The sequence below is a fragment of the Theobroma cacao genome, chromosome 4 (assembly GCF_000208745.1).
Source record: "Theobroma cacao cultivar B97-61/B2 chromosome 4, Criollo_cocoa_genome_V2, whole genome shotgun sequence".
NCBI lineage: Eukaryota > Viridiplantae > Streptophyta > Magnoliopsida > Malvales > Malvaceae > Theobroma > Theobroma cacao.
The window spans coordinates 9,981,150-9,996,560 of record NC_030853.1 but is presented as its reverse complement, the minus strand read 5'-3'; positions in this window follow the sequence as shown (position 1 = coordinate 9,996,560).

Below are 15,411 nucleotides of genomic sequence, written 5' to 3'. Positions count from 1 at the left end.
ATAATCGTCAGTTTTACTACTTTGCTAGAAGGATCGGTGTAAATTCAAGGATGTTTAATCCTTGAATGCGTAATAAATTTCTAGGTAAGGGAAAAAGGGTTTGGAATAGTAGTTAGATGAAAATGGCTTTATTTTCAACCGGTGCATCATGATTGTCAAATTTCTTGGTTGAGATTGCTTGTTCCCTTCTAATATTCACTCACTGAGTATTGTACTCACGTTTTATAAAAATTCATGTTTTCAGATCACGAGGCAGCAAATAATTAAGACAAGGTGTCCTTGTAGACCTATGTCCATCTTTTGGTAGGTGTCTCGGCATTCGGTAGCTATATATTCATCCGAGTCCCTCCGTTGGAAGTCGAATATTATTTTGTTATGTATAGATGAACTTAATGTAAATTTTAAATGAGTAATGCCAGTACGAGTTGGCAATGTATATCACTATTTTGATTCAAAGTTATGAAATATGACTTAGTGATAATAGATGGAATTATAAGTAAGATAAATAATAGACTTGCTTGGGTTTAGTGGGTTACGTCCATTGGACCCATGCGCTAATCATGGCCCAAAAAATTGGGTCGTGACACCCAAGTAAGCAAACATGCATTCTTATGTAAGAATGACATAATAAACATATTGTAAAGTCGGGCTTGACAATACTACCCCCCTTAAAATAAAATTTTGACCTCAAAATTTTATTTATTGAACTCAGAGAAAAGGTAGGGGTATTGTTTTCTCATCTAATGCTCGACTTCTTATGTCCTCCGCTTGATAGGGAATTTCGATTTGTTCACCTCATTTACCTCCAATTCAACTCGAGTACTTCACTTATGTCTATTATTATCCTTTAAAATCAGATCAACAGTAACCTTCACAATTATGATCTCTTATATCAAGACACCAAGCATGCTTCTATTACTATCATTAAATTTGAACCATAACTCCATCTCAATCATATCAATTTCGATCGCATTTTATACTTATTTAGGTATACTAATCATTATCTTATTACTTCATTCCATATCAAATTTCTCGACTTTCATTCATTCATCTTATCCTCATAAATTATTGTGTAGTTTACAGTATCATTAACATGCCATATTCATTCTTATACATATCCTCAATGTTAGGGAAGATTAATGGCTTCAATTATTTTCACATACTTCATGTTTACCTTGCATTTAGGAAATTCCAATCTTCTTAATCCTATAAATCCATCTAATATGGCTTAATCGCACTATAGATTACATTTCCTTAACTATTTCCCAAAATTCCTTAGGTCGCCATAAATCAACTTTTGATAAGATTCTTGATTATTACATTATCTATACAACTCATCAAATATATTGAGTTCAGATCTCGAACCACTAAAACCATTTTTCATTTTAATTAGGTACATCACTAACTCCACACATACGTATACACGCACATTCAAATGTCCATATTCCTCATTATGTATACGGGTCTCTATTTACAAATACCTTCAGACTAATTTCTCTTTGTTCATTTCCATCCATAACCAAGATTCAATAGAATAATCTTCATAATCAATATAAATTCTCATCATGCCTGTGCATAGTTTCACATCATTTACATACTTATACTTTCTTCTTATCATTTCCAATTATATGCTTAAGTTTCCTTATACTATATATCATTGCATCATAATGTCATCTCCATTGAATTATAATTTATTATGCGTGTATGCCTTATAATCCCATTGATACTTCAAAGATTTATCTTAACTTGATCATTGCATCTTATGCAATACCACAATTCCTAAGAGTCATCCTTATTCCTCGATTATCTTTCATGCCTCTAAATTACCTTGTATCCTTCTTGCATTCCGATATTGATTTGTCACTTAAAACTCAGACTCATTTGAATCATGTATGCCTCAAGCATTTTTGAATTCCAATTTCCATAATATATTAGGAAAGTTTCATTATCTGACTTCATTATCAAGGTCAACTTCAATCATCCTTTGTTCCACTCTTTCATATGAATATAACATCATTTTTCCTTAACCAATTTACAAATTGTACTTGAAATTGCAAGACTTGAAACTAGATTCTCCTCAAGTACTTTTCAATATTAATACTAATATCACTCTCAGCTTACAGCTTTCTTTTTATAACCACATAACTTAGTGCTTGCTTTCACGAGATCCATGGCAGAACTTCTCTTGAGAATTTCCTTGGGGATATCTATCTTAAACTTATGTCTCACAACATGTGATCACTTAACCCATAACTTAGCCATTTATGTGGCATCCCCTTCGGGGCCTACTTCAAGGTATTGTTATGTCTGGGTCCCCATCACTTGACTTACTCGCATACGTCGTGCCTAAGGGCGACAAGACAAGCCTTGTAGGACCTTCTCGCCAAGTTTCGAACCCCAAACCTTTTTCTTCCCCCCTGAAGGGAACGCCTTTAACCTATTCAGCTTTAACTCATTCATATCGATACCTTCCAAAACCTTAAAACACCAGTTAACAAAACTTAGAATCAAGTTCAATGACTTTAGGTCAACTCGTAAGTTGAACTTCACATCTGTCTCATTTTATTCATACGTCCTAAACATGAAGTGTTCTTAACAGCACGGCACAGTGGCTGTTGGAGTTTACTTAATCAATGTTATTCATCTATATTTAAGGTTACTATATTAATCATTCTCAACCGTTTGGTTTCCTTCCAAGCTTACGTCACAATTTCCATAACCATTTATATCCTCTTGTGCTTATCACATATAATAGGTAAAGTTGATATTTTTAAATTCATCTCATCCTATAACACTTGTCAATAATCAATAAATCCCACTTTAGAATACTCTTTCCATATTGTATAGTAACTTCACCATATAGTATCACAGCACTATGTTCCTCCATTCTACTATCATGTATACTCCACAGAAATTAATTAAAAGATTTACGTACCTTAACTAATGCTAATTCCATTTAATCATATCTTAAATACTCCAAACTTGTAAATTACAACTCCAAGTGTATGTCCATTGATTGATAATCTTTATATATTTCATGATCATGAAAACTACAACTTACAAACTAGCTTTCGATCATATGCACACTATTAGAACATTAATTTCAACATGTTTAATTCTTTTTTGGTGGTATGTTAAGATCATTTCTGGATACATTTCCATATTAACATTGATATGCCTTTACCATAGCATTTAGTGCAAATTTGATGAAGGAATTGTCTCCAAATAACTCTTAAAGACATAATTATCAAATTGTATACCACTAAATGTTAAGATCTTGACTTTATTCATCAATAAGCAATCACATTTATTAAGTGAATAATTTACTTAGTTATTACACCTTGCCTTTGCGATCATAAGATCAAAGTTGTCCTAAACTTAGGATGCAGAAGTTCTCTCTCTTAGAGTATACCCAAACATCAACATTTTCTAAATTCCTTACTTTGCGGAGATCACCTTCAAGATTGATCATTCGTATCATAGGCCACACTTTGAACCAAATAAACTTTTAAATTGATCTTTCAAGTAATTCATATATCAGTCTCAATTATAGAACTTCTTATGGCACTTAGACTAGATTTGACATTTCTAAATCATTTAACCTAAAGCTGCCAATTCCACATCTAGTCCTTCAATCCCTTGGCTCCCCCTTTTTCTATGCATAGCAAAGTTCAAGCTCATCCTTAGAGTAGATTTGTTTACTAATTTCTTACTTCATGACCACACATCAATTATAGTAATCATTGATACTCACTCTCGAGTTAATTCACGTGCTTATATCCATGAACTATAATAGGTCCAATTAATTCTTGAAATCTCACAATCGCTTAATTGAAATCAACATCAGTTCCCTTTAAGCTGCTGTACCAATTCAACACATATTCACATATAAAATATTTCAAAATCCCAACACCACTTTTATATGGGCATAACAAGCTCAATTAACATAGTGTTTTTATCTTCATCCACATAAGTATGGGTTTACTCTTACCTGAATGCTTAATTTATACACTCCAGGTGAATTACAATCATCACTATTCATTCTAATCAAAATGTTCCCCTTATTACCATTATCACAGGTGCTCCTTTATATTAACCCCAATATAATCCATAGTCCCCAAATCTTTTTCCAATTAACAACCATGAGTTCAATTATAACTCCACCAAATGAACAAATTATCACGGCCTATTAGTCCAACTCCAAATTTCTCTATCCTTAATCGGAGGGATATATCATTTCATTAATCTTTCATTAGAAGCATTTGTTTTAAGATCTCTCTAACACAGGCTCGTGTCACAGGTGGCATTTTAAACCCGAACAACGGCCCTACTTGTGACCTTTGCATGACATTAACAAAAAAGTGGATTATTGGGAATAGGAGTTCATATAGCTCCCTGTCTATGACTTATGCTCTCATAAGATCTATAAGAAGAAACAAAACGAGTCTAAACAACTCCAAATTCTATATGCAGATATACGTATTCTATTCTATCAAACCTAACTTAACTCGGGGCCACACTAACACTATAGTTTTTAAGATAACTTTAAAACAACTTTAAACCCAAAAGCTCAAATCTTTAAAACCAAAAGCTCTGATACCAATAGAATTGTCACTACCTAGAACTCCCATCGAGCCCGTGACAACCGTCGCGACGTCCCGATAGACATTCATTACCCGAAATATTAATCGAAACCTCGCAAGGCTTAGCATCAATTTTTCTCGCTTCCCCTATGAGTATTAGTCACTAAAATTATGTTTTGAGAGATTATAAACTATTTCCAAATCAAAACAATAGAAAAACAATTTTTTTCTCATAGGGGTATTTCGATCATTTTTCCTTAAAAATCTCGAAATCTGCTAAAAATGTAGTATGCGAGTACAAAACACATAATTCATAATCAAAAATAAGTTTAAACATCTAAAACCTTCATTTAAAATGAAATTATGATTATTAGAATAAAATAAAAATATTAAATAAAATATTCAATTTTCTCACAAAACAATATTTTTAGAACATTGCATAAATAGTTTTTACAGCTTAAAAGCAAAATAAATTCATATATATTGTAATACAGTAAGCCAGAGTATTTAATTTAATTTATAGTAACAAGTGGGCCCTCGAATAACCAAAAGTATTAAAAGCAGTAAACCTACAGTTTTTGAGGATGCAAGTCCAACTGTAGCCCTCAACAAAGTGAGCTATCTACCGACTATCTTGAGCCTGAAAGGGGTGAAAAGGAGGGTGGTGAGATTATATAATCCTAGTGAGTAAACAAATACCATCTAAAACATCTAAAGTTGAGTAAATGGAGACAGATAAACAGTTTAACATATTGTAATACATCACCTTTCAACTTGTTTCAACCAAAAATAATCAATTCATATAAATCGAGTAATCAACATGGCTTATGAATTTCTTAAAACTTTGGCTCCTGCCAAAATCATTCTCATACCCAGTTATCAGGGATGCCTTGATCGAGGGCTATCCCAACCTAGTTCGCCAAGGCTGTTAAAAAGTTATGTGCACATAAATCATGTTTTTATTTTGAAACAAAGCTGTTTCTTGGCGTTAGCTGAGTTCACCCTCACGTCGTGGTTTGGCGTGAAGTGAACTCTAAAGTGTTAACCTCAAGAGTTATCCATCTGCACCTCTCATACTGAGGTAAGATATAACGAGGTTTACCGTGCCCCTCTAGTAGGCCGGTCCACGGAAACCCGCCAACTGCAGTAAGCTAATCGATATCCCACCAAATCAATAAAATTTCAGTAGCATAACGTGGCAATTATTTTACAACACAACATGTCAAGGCAAAACAACAGTTCACATATGTTTAGCACAATTACCAATTCAGCCACTTATGCCCACATTATCATAAGCCACTCAATTCAAACCATAATTTACAACACTACAATTAGTCTCCAATTTCTCCATTTTCCAAAACCATCATTCAATTTCAAGACAATTTTATAAAATCATTTCATTTAATCACATTTTGCTTTTAAAGCATAAAGATTTACCATTTAAACTCATTTTCCATAAAATCACAAAAATGAATTAAAATTCACTTCAGATAATCAAGATGATGATAAGGTTACTCACTATTTCAAAAGTCAAATTTCAAGTACTCCGATTCTTGATCCTCAGGTACTATCTCTTTACTTTTGCCAGAATGCTCACCACTTAGACATAATGCACAATAAACCATTTACTACATTAGTGCTAAATTGTTATAAAACCAATTCAGGCTCTATACTAATGCATGAAATGGGATGCAAATTGTTCGGATTACTGTCTAAACACGGTATTCTACACAAATTCATTTGGGTTCCTAATTAAATTGGTATTGGCCTAATTTGATCTATCACTCGATTAATTGGCCAATATGTCCAATTCAACTCCAATTAACTCCATTTTTATCTCAATACTCCAACTCATCAAACACAAGTCAAATAGCATAAAATCTAGCAAAATCATCTTCACATTTTCTCTTGAAAAATTCGACCATGGTGGGTGCATCAATACTATGATTTTTTCTACTTGATTCTCACACCATAAATCATCATTTCCTAACCAATTCACTTGAAATAAAATCAAAATCATCATCCACACTCTACATGGAAAATTCGGCCAATGATGGGTGATGGGAGAAAATGAATTTTTCTTGCTTGATTTCCATGCTACACATCACTAACTAACTAAAAACAGTAAAATATCTTAAAATCTAACCAAATCAATCATCAAATCTTCTCTCTCTAAATTCGGTCAGCCATGAATCCTTCATGATATCTTGTGATTCAACCATGGAAAATGCAAAATAATGCATGGGAAAGGTAGATCGCAAGTCAAAATCAAGAAATTTTACCTTTGATTGCTTGATTACTTGAATTTCCACACTTTTCCCTTGAATTTTTCCACCTAGGGTTGGTGTTCTTCTTTTCTTCCTTTGTTCTTGCTATGGCTAGCCATAATGAAAAGAAATGGGCTGATTTTGTGCTAATTTATAAGGAAAATAATGAATGGATGAGATTTTGACACATGTCACCATTTCATTGGTCCATGAGTCATACTTAGCCATTAAGCAATCTCTCTCCACCACTTAAATTTCCTTAATTATCCATGATAATATTGGGTAAAATCCATGTGCTGGACAAGTGTTGGGTGCTGTAAAATTACAATTTTGCCCCTAAGGTGGTAAAATGACTATTTTACCCCTATGCTAAAAAAAATGCCGAAATTAAAATTCTTCACTTCTCAAACTCAAATTATACTCCCAATGATCAATCTTAGTCAAAAATTCCAGCCAGCACTCACATCTTAACCTTGGGTGGCAAAATGACCATTTTGCCTTTAGGTCATGAAAATTCCAATTTGACTCCAAATTGGTTCTTGAACTCCGAATCACCATTTTAAGTCATTCTGGGGTTTTAAATTTCTCAATTTCATCTTAAAATCTTTATTTGGACTAGTTCGAGGCTTAATTCAACTTAATTGTACCATTTGGTACAATACCATCCTTTAACGATTTCCAGGGTACCCAAGTAAGCAAACATGTATTCTTATGTAAGAATGGCATAATAAACATATTGTAGAGTCAGGCTTGACAGTATGTCTACCGTATATGCAAATTAAACCACCTAATTAACTGAGTGCATTCGATCATACACTATTCTATTCAAGGTCTACCTTAAATCTCCTTCATCAAAGTTTAACTTAGATTTCCAATTCAATCTAATTGGTGATTAGGCAATTAAAAGCATTAATAATAGAATAAAATAAACAACTTAAACCATCAAATTTAAGCAAAAGAGAGATAAATAATTTAGACTACGTATTGAGTTCAATCATAATCTTAGATAACTAAATTAGTTCCCCATAATGTCACAAATCATCATCAAATAGAGTTTAAACATTGAAACCAAACCAAAAAAAATAAAGAATAACAAAAAGAATAAACTAACTCTAAAAGTTGAAATCTTGATCTCCAAATCTTCTTGAATCTTTCAATTTCTTCTTAACTCAAATGAGACTTTTCTTCAATGATTTTGTGCCTAAATTTTAGCTCTAAATCTTGTGTTTTTCATCTTTTAAAAGTTTTCTGAAAGGTTGCATAAATAAGGTTCAAGTTTGTGTGAAGAAAGAAGTCGGAATCAACAAGGATTTCCAATTAGCAGCAGGTGCGTCGTGGCTAACCTCTTCTGTCACATCACATATTCAAAAGGGATCATGATTGGCACATGGAATTGGACGAGCATAACCCATTAGGCCTAAGCAAGCCTCTTACCATAACCTTATTAAACATTCCTCATTACATGCGGAAGCATCTTACAACATCCGTTTACATACGAAACCATCATTCATGCATTCATAATACTCATTATATAATTAAGGAACTTATCAACTTGATTGTGTAAGCTCAAGCATTTTGTATCCATGTATATATATATGAAAAAATGCCACTATCATAATGCGCATTAACATTTCCTATCAACAAAACCCTTAGATGTCTATGTAGGCTCTCGAGCCATCATCATAATCCTATACAAACATTATCAATATAAAATGCCCAACATTGGCAACATCAACATAAACATGTTCATAGTCTATAACATAAACATAAAGTAAAATACTAACTCGTCTATGGAATATGATCCTAAGCATCAAGTGGCTGTTAGACACTTATCAAATAATGAAGATCGGGCACTGGTATTTGTGACACTGGCTGCTATCACTGATCTGCAACAAAATAATTGGGGAAAATAATGTGTGAGTCATAAAGACTTCGTGAGTGGATACGTGATGAGGACAAGCTAGGGGATAGAAGTATGTCGTAAACATGCACTTGTAATCTCATGACATTCATAAACAATTTCATTATGGAATTTATAAAACATGCTATTGAACACATTCGAATAGCATTCCTTTGAAAACATGTTAATATAAACCTTTGGGAATCCTTCACATTTGAAATTCTCATCAAATTCAATCAAACAGCCTACTCTGCACCAAATCTATTGACACATTCTTGAATGTATCGATACTTTCAAGCATCTATCGATAAATTAGTAAATTATATTGATACATTTCACACAGAAAGCCTCATAAAACATTCTGTTTAGAATGTATAAATAACTAACCCATATGTATCGATACTTTCAACTTAGAACCCAAAGTTCTCGGCACAATCCTCCATTTTTACCATTCCTTAAGTTCCTTTACCTTTTGGGACTTTCTCTAAGGATCAGTCATTTTCACTAAGCACATTCTCATGCCATCATAGAATATAAATCATGAACAATTCTCAAACAACATTAGTATGCAACATACCATAAACATAATAATTATTATCATTCCATTAACATTAAACTCATACTTTGTAATGGTACATCCCTATCACCTTGGGCAGGTAACATACATCCCCATTGCCCTTAGGCATTTATGATGCATCATAGTAGTGAAGTCATCACTTGCACCCCATGAAAGTGGAATCAATCACACTTATAGAGTTCTCATACTCATAGCATTAGGTATGCGGGATATTCTTCACATACAAGCTTACTCATCTCATAAGGTATATGGAAAATACATCATATACATAATCTCATGGCATTTATCATTCATGCATAATCACTTCATATCGTATAAGGAATTTACATCATCTACACAATCTTATAGTATACATTATGGATACTTAACCATCTGATATGGTATATGGAATTTATATCATATACATAATCTTATGGCATTCATCATACCAATCATGCACATTATAGCATCTATAAATAAGCATACAATCTCTCGTACCCACACTAATTTGAAGACCGGAGTAATCGAGTGGACTTCAAACATAAGATGCTTGTCCTTGCTTGTTGAAAACCTATACATAGTAGAATATTTACATATATAGTAGATTCATAAATAATTTAAAAACCATTGTATCAATCATATCACAATCACTAAGAATTTATTTTTCTTGGAAAATCATTTATTTTTCTTGGAAAATCATTTTCGTTCTTGAAACTCAAATCCTTTGATAAATCGTTTTAGAGATATCATTTCAACATACATATATAATCCATTTCCATCAAAGTCATGCTAGCTTTACATATCAAAATAATTTAAAAGTGGTGTATTCACTCAAGTAGTTAGAGATTCTATTCTAAACTTAATTCATAACTCTGTTTCAGTGAAATCGGTGGAGTTTTCAAGTGTTCTTATCACACAACAATCATCACAATCATTTCTTATAATAAAAATGTCGAAATAATCATTCTAGGTACTTTCGAAACTACTCGCTTTTGGCTAAACTAATTTTCTAGCTAAAACCCATGCTTAGAAACCCATAAATATTTTATCCTTACCCTAGGTGAGCTTTGATGCTAAGGAAAATCACAAAATCTTTGAGCTTTAGTGTTCAATAGAAAATCTGAGCATAAAAATAATATTTTTAGTTCTGGAAAATTCATAAATCAAGATTTAAAAGTTGAAAGATGTCACCTTTGTTTAAAAAACCCAAATCCAAGCTTCTAATATTCCAAAATGATGAATTGGGGTGAAAATTGATTTGAGAGAGCTTAGACTTGCTGAAAAATTGATGGGAGATGACTTAGAATGAAAACATTTGGAGTTGGGGTCGTATTTATACTATAGGATGTGAAAATACCCTTTTACCCTTTTTATTTTTTCAAAAATCGATGCAATGTATCAATACATTGGCCCATGTATCGATACATTTGGTTTTGTAGAAAATGTATTGATATATTTGGTTTTGGAGAAAATGTATCGATACATCATGAACATGTATTGATACATTTGAGACAAAATGTAGTTTCTAAGGTAGATTGTCCATAAAAACCTGCCCAGCTTATTTGCATGAAATATTGTTTAAGTAAATGTCCTTTTTACCTTTTACGCTCTATTTATTTAAGATATTTAATGTCTTTACCTTTTACTCTTTATTTATTTAAGATATTTAATGTAAATAAGCAAACAACCCCCCATTTGGATTTAATAAAAATATAAAAAAATCAAAACCCAAAAGAATTAAAATCTAAATTTTGACTTCAAGAACAAAATTGAAAAAGTTCGACTAAAATTAAATTTGCGGCTCTCATTTGCCATATCAGACTTGCTCTAAAAATTATGAAAAAATCATTTTTGGTCATCTAAAAGTCAAAGGAATCATTAGTGCCATTTTTTATTCCCAAAAGATTATTCTATAAAAATCACATATTTTGACCCTTCCAAACTTAGAAAATTTTTTACCTTAAAAGTGACAGACAATTAAAAGTGTCAATGGATTCTTTTGAACATTAAAACTAAGTTTGATGTTCAAAATATGTAATCTATATGCTCACCTACAAGTTTCCTAACTTATTCTTTAACTCTAGGTGGGATTACACATCTTCCTAGGTTGAGGCCTTGACCATTTAAAGGTGAACAAAATAGGGAAGTCATGTCAAGGTGCGGTGGCTTACCTCCTCCAAGGCCACGGCCTTGTTTTTTTTAACTTGGACTATTGTAGTGCTTCAAATATGACGAGGTTTGTGACCACCTTTTAGGCTAAAATGAACGAAGTGGTACACATGAAAGTTGTAGATTTTTCTCCTATCTTTTCAGTGGTCTAAGAATAACTTGATTTGAAGTTTTGTAGAGAAAGTTATGGTCGAAATATTGAGACGTGTAGTGAAGGTCGCATCTTATGAACACTTATCTTCATAACTTTTCACCCTTTTCAATTACACACCTACAAAACCAACAAACTAATTAATAATAACATATCTTAGGCACATTAACACCAATTTAAGCACCAATCTAGCGAAGATTAGACTGACTCATCTAATTAACTAACTTAAAATAATTAAATAAAACTTACTAATTTCTATGCATTACTATAAGAACTTACCTAATTTATTATCAAAATTAAGTCCAAATAACTCTACATCATGGAGTTATCACACCCCTAAACTTAAGATTTTGCTAGTCCTCGAGAAAAACATAAAAAAACTAAAACAAAAGTGAAAGCAATTTAAATGATGAAATCAACCTAAATAAACAAACTAACTAAAGATAAATAGCACCAAATCAATGATCTCCATAGTTTCCTCAAACGTATATCTATAAAGCTCTAACTCAAGATAAAATACAAACATCATTCATGTTCATGTTTCAATTCAAATGCAAGCTCATTCTCGAATGGATTCCTGTCTGCGTGTGCAATCTTTTACAAAGAACATCATACTTATCTATATGAGTTTATGGTAATACACAATTTCAAATTAGTACTAGAACTCCATAGGTTTGCTTTTCATCTCTCTTTCCACTAATGTAGACTAATAAAAAGTCAAGGATCAATAGGTCTTTATAAAGCTTGTAATGTATGGCTAAGGTCAAGGTAGGATAAGGGATAATAATTTAGCTTAATTCACCCTAAGCACATAATTATCTAGGACCTATATAGAACTTTATTTTAATTTTCCACATACACCCTTTCTTTCTTTGAACTTTTTTTTTTTGTTCAACACTTTATTATACTTTTTCTTCTTATTTTTTTCATCAAAATTTTACACCCCCAAACCTTTTTTTTTAATTGGGGAAGGACGATTCAAACCTTGCTCTTTAAACATGGGGATCATGCACTAACAAATGAGCCAAATGCTCAAGTGCATTTTACACCGCCAAAACTTATTTATTTATATTGTAGGTAGTGGGTTGATTTTTTTTTTTTATCAATTCACCTTTTTCTACCTTATGCATTTAACTCAATATATATTTCCTAAAACAATATACATGCTTAGGATTGAGGGCTACAAAATTTGAAAATTTTATTTTAAAGCTAAGCTTATTATTATGTGATTAAACAAAGAAAAAGGAAATTAGGCTCAAAAGGGTATACTAAGGATAAAGATATATCAAGGTTTGCTTGAAACACTCAAATGGTCCAAAGCTGGCCTAAATCATGTCTCTAACTAAGTGTATTCCCTAGGATTTCACCTCGAGAAAGAATCAAGCAAATTCTGGAATTCTTGACATAATCTAAAATTCACATAAATATAAACTTTTTCTAGATTTGTACAATAATTCAAAGAAAAAGACATGGTGCTCAATATATGTGGAAATCACATCCTAACAATGATAGTAAACAAAAGAATTTAGCATGAACCAAACAATATCCATATTCACCAAAAGCTAAAACACAAGATAACTAGTTATCATCATTGGATAAGGAAATCATTGAAAAATTTGGCCCAACTCTACTCTAGATTCCAAACAATTCAAGCAAACATAAAAATTTAAATAATCAACTAACCTTAATTACTTAAAAACTAACTAAACAAGTAAATAAAATTAATTCTTGATATTTTCACAAAATATTCACTAATAGAAAAATACATTCACCCCCTAAACTTAAACTAAACATCATCCTCGATGTTAGAAAAAAAATACATAAAAGGTAAAGAATATTCCCCTGATGGTTTGAATGAATCTAGAGAAGCTTTAATCCTCCTCCTCATCATCATCCTCTTCCTCATTGTCACCTATAGGATAGATAAGTAGTGGTAGGGTTAATGGGGTTATAGAGAGAATTGGTGAGAAAAGTGTAAAGAGGTTTGAAAAAAATGGGAGTTTTAGGGTTCATGGGGGAACAAGGTTTTCGTAAAAGAGGGGGGGGGGGGAAGGGTGAGTTTTTGTAACACTCCTAACCTTGATATAGACTATGTGGTGTGAATTAAGCTATTTGAGGAATCAATTTAAATTTTTATGTATGTGAATGTAGGCTTGAGAATATGCCTATGTTTATTTGAGGATTTTGATGATATTTAAGATGTGTTAAATGTATGGAAACAATGCTGTATAATCCTTAGGCAAATTATTAGAAAATGAATGATGAATCTTAAAGTTTAAGGTTTTGGATCGAGGTTTGATCTTATATTTGAGTAAAGATGTAAGATTTTGAGTTATATGAAGGATTTGAAGTGTTTGTTTGAATGGAAATGAATTAGGTATTTGATTGAGTGGGTTTGAAGACTTATAGAAGTGAAAAATATGAAATTTGGGCATGATCTATCGATAGATGTTCTACATCTATTGCTAGATGCAAGATAAAAGGCTTGAGAAAGTAATTGAGATGAATATCTATCAATAATTTTACCTTAACTATTGATAGATGTCCACTCGAGAATTATATGATGTGATCTTCATGGAATTTATTGATAGATCTATGAAATCTATTGATAGATAGCTATATGAATTAATGGAAACCAAATTGCGAAGCATTTATTAATAGATTCGTGGAATCTATCGATAGATAGTTAAACGGGGAAAATGTGAAGGGGTCCAATGCACCATCTGTAGATAGATGAAGGTCAATGCTCAATAATTTTAGTGGGATCTATTGATAGATGTTTCTCATATATCAATAGATCAACCCAAAAATGCAAAAACAAAAGGGATCTGGGCCATCTGCCCATTTTAAAACAAAAAAAGAAACTTTCCCCATTTTTTATCGTTTTAAAACCCTAAACCCTAAGTGGGTTTTAGAGACCGTTTTAAGTGGATTAGAGCTTTGGAAATCATACTAGAGGTAAGATTAAACATTTTCATTGATTGATTTTTTGATTTGAATAATTGATAACCTAGAAACCCATTTGTTTCAGTTTAGGTGCAATCTCCCCTTTGAGTTTACTGGAAATGTGGAGTTGAGATTTGAGGAACCTAGCAATAAAAGTAAGGATTTAAGTCTTTTGAAGATAATATTTGGAACCAAGAAAACCAAGATTTTATAACTATGAGTAGTTGGAATAAAGCCTAGTTTGAAATACTAGAAACTTTTGAAAGCTAAGAAATAATCATTGTTTTGATTTGTTCAAAGGGAAAATAGAGCCAGTAACACATTGGTGAGCTGAAGAATTGTTGAGGGCAAGAAAAGATTGATTTGGTGATGAAGTAGTCTTTGTTTGTCATTGTGAGTGGGTTACATTGTTTGAATGAAAATGCAAGTAATGCATCACTCATTGAATAATGTGCTGCCATGGTATGTGAATGATATATATATATATTGTTAGGATGAGCCTTGCAGCCAATTGGGATTGGTTGAGGCTTGATTCTAATTATGCAACAACATCAGTCATGTTGAATGATTAAAGGTTTTCCTTCATCAATAAGACATCAATTATAACAAGTTATAAGTCTAATGGGATAAAGTCCATGAGATTAATATGCCTTGCAAAGGGAATTGTAATGGGTTGTAGTTATAAGATCCTTATGCATCAAAGCGTAATCTCAAAATATTCCTAGTCAATGTTGTAACAACCTTCTCCCCAATCGTTACTGGCATCCGAGACTTGCAAGTGAACCCGTCAAATCCTGAACAAGCCTTAGTTGAGATTTTGGATAACTAAAATCAACTTA